Source organism: Orbicella faveolata, unplaced genomic scaffold (assembly GCF_042242905.1).
Source record: "Orbicella faveolata isolate gen_17 unplaced genomic scaffold, um_ofav_v1 contig_14, whole genome shotgun sequence".
Taxonomy (NCBI): domain Eukaryota; kingdom Metazoa; phylum Cnidaria; class Anthozoa; order Scleractinia; family Merulinidae; genus Orbicella; species Orbicella faveolata.
The window spans coordinates 21505323-21509960 of record NW_028301541.1 but is presented as its reverse complement, the minus strand read 5'-3'; positions in this window follow the sequence as shown (position 1 = coordinate 21509960).

The following is a 4638-nucleotide window of genomic DNA, read 5'->3' as shown; positions in this document are numbered from 1 at the left end:
AACAAATACAAAGGAAATTTAACATTAATTTTTTTCGAATAAAACTCATTTCCATCAAACTAATTTTCGATTATTGACAAGATATTTAGCAAGCAGAAATTCCCTTCACTTTCAATTTTGCCGCGTAGTTTTTTCAAATCGGAATATATCATTTTCGTGCTTTCCTTTTGCGTCTAAAACCAACAGCATCAAATTTGGCAATCAGCACATCGCTGAAAGCTCCAGTTTTAACAACATTTATCAATTTTTATTTAATCAATTCGCTATCACATGCAAGGAAGAACTTGACAGTCCGTAAATATTGACGCAACCTTGTTAGAAGGCATTTCCAAATACTATGTAAGGGCCTAGAAATCTCAAAAAAAGAAAAAAATAGCTTGTTAAGGTAGAAACATTTCTAAAAAGGTACTATTACTTATCCGGCCAAAAGCCTTTTAATTTAGGCAAGGTTGGATTGAAATGGATTTAAAAAATACATTTTACAGAAGCTGCATTTTCCAATTTAGGAATCAATTGATCTAGATCATGATAAAAGCCAACTTGTGAAATAATTAAGCTTCGGCTGCTGCCCTATTAAGATTGTACCCTAAGCCCGCATCCCGTTGACCAGCGGTCGGATCATATCCATATTATTAGTTCAGGTGAGAGCGGAAAAACGTAATAAGCATGTGCGAGTTTTGGCTGTGCACCGGTCCTTAAACAAAAAAAAACAACGAACTTTATATGCTATCCCATAAGCAGCAACATTTTAACGTCACTAATGGAAAGCTGGTGTACTTTTTTTTTGTGGGGAATCCACTTTTTTTTGGACAAAATCAACCTAAAGATGGCTTCCGAACCCTTTATTTTCCCACGGTATACAAGAAATTTCGGTGCAAAGACACATTTTTCCACAAACACTCTTTACATATTGCATCCATTTAAGCAACCCACTGAATATATATGCAAGAGAGCCTCTCAGCAGGCAGGGGGAGCCTTGTTTTCTTAACAGTGAAATGCCAAAAAAAATTTTTGCTTGTCCAAGTATAAATACATGAACCGAACGACACCTTCGCGTAGCTTATTACAGTCCACCGCTCTTTCCAGCCATGGCAAATTGCGAACTTTTCCAGCTTCCATTATTACCTGAGCTCGCAAGTTACGCTAGGAATTCGCAGAAAGCTGCGCAGTAGGTTTTTCCGCTCTGAATATTTACAGCGTTTGCTTCTTTTAACGTGGACCACAACTTCGTTGACATCAAACTCTTAGCCTAGAGCAATATGGCTCTGCAAGGTTTGAAATGTCATTTCCGGTTGCAAGAGACAAAATTGCATGTAAATCACACGATGTAACCCAAGGGCGGGCGTTATGATTGTGATAAGGTATATACAAACAACAATGTCGTAATCGGACTCCACAACTCAGGCCCCATTTATATGGTCTCGGGTACCCGAGACAACCCTCCGCCTGAGTTACTCTGGCCGAGGTAACTTTTAGCTTATTTCGTTGCAAGATCAACCAACCGTTTACATTAGGATTAAGAGTCCCTGTCCATAAAAATGGAAAATAACTCGGCAAGGGTCGAAAATTCGATTTCGCTCATATTTTCATGGTAGATAGGCTAGGGCATGACAAAAACTACTGGATAGTTTTTTTGGCAAAATATCCTTTTATTTCAAAGAAATATGCAAATTACCAAATTCCGTTAAAATCGTCATTTGACGCACCATTTTATTAAGCAAGTTTGAGAGCCTCGCATGCAAAACCACATCATTCATCCGTCTTTAAAACACTCAAATATTTTTGTGCAATGTTTAAATGTGTACTGGGTTGATTTTAGGGAAAGTTGCGTTGTCGTTTTGGGTGCAAAATAATTAAATTTCGAAGACATATATTTCATTCACTTAAAAGTACTTCGTGAATATAATTAATTTTCACTATGTGCGAAACCTTCAAATGGATCAAGCTTCTGGTGGTTGAATCGCAGAAGGATGGTCTACAGATTCCTGTAAAAATTTCTTTGGGCAAATGATTGTGAGCGACGCGAGAGCTTTTCAAAGTACGTCAAAAATGCAAACATTTGACCATCCGTCGTCAAATTTCAATTTACGGGTTAGACGTATATTTTAGCATGCGCCACATGACTTGACCTATGTTAAGTTGAAATAGACTCAGAGCTGATAATTTCGAAATGTTCTAACCTCATTTGCTGTAAAAGGCAGGTCCAAAGCCGATTTGACGTGTTTCTCTCACCATTCGTCGCACATAAAGCAGAAGTTTGGTTTTGTTTACATAACGTCCGATGTACATCGCCAACTGTTAACTTATTTAACGGTCGAATACCATGAATCGGTGACCCTCTTTCGACACATATGATCACCACTGCATCTAAGTCAAAAACGGCTAAGTCATTTGTAGATAGTTGCTTGCTTTGCACTACACCAAACTATTACGTTTGATCATCATGGTTTGATGGCTTGAATCCTTGCTTGCAGCGGTTCCTTGTTCGTCACGCAATGCTGTCATCCCATTTTAGGGGGTAGGGGTAGGACAATTTCTATCCTAATACGTAAGGCTCCGTAAGGCTTGGAATCACTGGGAGCACACAATCGTGTTGAGTAGGAAGAGATTGAATTGAGAAATGAAAAGAATTAATAGTTTACCATTGCCCCTGTTGTTATCTTTTACTCGACCACCGCTACCTACATGCCCTGCGTAATACTGTAACGCTAAACTCATACCTAGGTCTTTTCGCGCTACGCAATTATTTTTGGTTTACATGTAATACAGTGGGCTACCGTCGGGGAAATGGGTGGTGACCGCTTAATGGGGCTAGCCGCTTAAATAGAGATTGGTGTACCTTGAATATTTAATTTTTCACTGTCAGGCTATAAATTTCTTGGTGAACATTCAAGACAATCATGATAGACGTGTGTTTGAATTATCACTCGTCATGCACCTTCAATTTCAGACTCTTATCTGCCATCGCCCTTTCCAAAACAAAGTTCTTAAAATTTTGGGTGGCCGCTTGATAGGGGTAAAGACAATAATGAAACCCTTATCGGAATGACCAAATGGTGGCCGCGGAGGTAACCGGTCAATAGGTGTTTTATTTATAATATTTTACTGACGATAATTTTGGACTGTATTGACAACAACATACCAATGCCTCGCCACTAAGCAAACGAAGTACGCTAAATAAAATGGCATGGCCAGGGCTATTTACTCACGTAATTACTAATTACATTTAGTCTGTTTTTCTCACGAATTAGACACGTTGTGATTTCCTATTTTTATTTCAGCTAGTTCTTGCTTCATTGATCTATAATTTGCTTATGGCGATTTTCTTAAAATGCTAGTGAGTACAGGCACTAGCTTTATCAGCTGTTGTCTGAAACGTCAGAACGTACAACAAACGTGATGTGGACCGACGCCACGTACACTATAGAACGCGATTATATAAATATACACATATTATTATATATATGAACAAACAGATGAACAATGATTAAATTGTTTCAGTTTTCCCGAGAGTACTCTATACAAAATAGATCAAAATGTGCAGCATATGCCGTGACAGCATTGCGTGACGAACAAATAACGGCTGTAAGATTGTGCTCCGCCGACACGCTTATCAGCAATGGTCAGCAATCGATCAAACGCAATATTTTGGCGAAGCGTTAAGCAAGCAACTATCTACAAATGACTCAGCCGTTTTAGACTTAGATGCAGTGATGTTCATAAGCGCAGAAAGATGGTCACAGATTCATAGTATTCGACCAATAATAGGTTGACAGTAGGCGATGTACATCGGACGTAAACCTTGTGTAAACAAAAGCGAACTTCTGCTTTATGTGCGACGAATGGTGAGAGATCGACTAGAAACACGCCAAATCGGCTTTGGACCTGCCTTTTACAACAAATAAGGTTAGAACATTTCGAAATTATCAGCTCTGTGTCTATTTCAACTTATTATAGGTCAAGTCGTGTGGCACATGCTAAAATATACGTCTAACCCGTAAATTGAAATTTGACGACGGATGGTCAAATATTTGCATTTTTGACGTACTTTGAAAAGCTCTCGCGTCGCTCACAATCATTTGCCCAAAGAAATTTTTACAGGAATCTGTAGACCATCCTTCTACAATTCAACCACCAGAAGCTTGATCCATTTGAAGGTTTCGCACATAGTGAAAATTAATTATATTCACGAAGTACTTTTAAGTGAATGAAATACATGTCTTCGAAATTTAATTATTTTGCACCCAAAAAGACAACGCAACATTCCCTAAAATCAACCCAGTACACATTTAAACATTGCACAAAAATATTTGAGTGTTTTAAAGACGGAAGAATGATGTGGTTTTGCATGCGAGGCTCTCAAACTTGCTTAATAAAATGGTGCGTCAAATGACGATTTTAACGGAATTTGGTAATTTGCATATTTCTTTGAAATAAAAGGATATTTTGCCAAAAAAACTATCCAGTAGTTTTTGTCATGCCCTAGCCTATCTACCATAAGAATATGAGCGAAATCGAATTTTCGACCCTTGCCGCGAAATTAAGAATTTGTCTGATTTTTACAGGCAGGCATCTTAATGAGCGAGGAAGAAAGAGAACCCTGGAAACAAGTTTGTTTTTGTATGTGAAGATTCAATT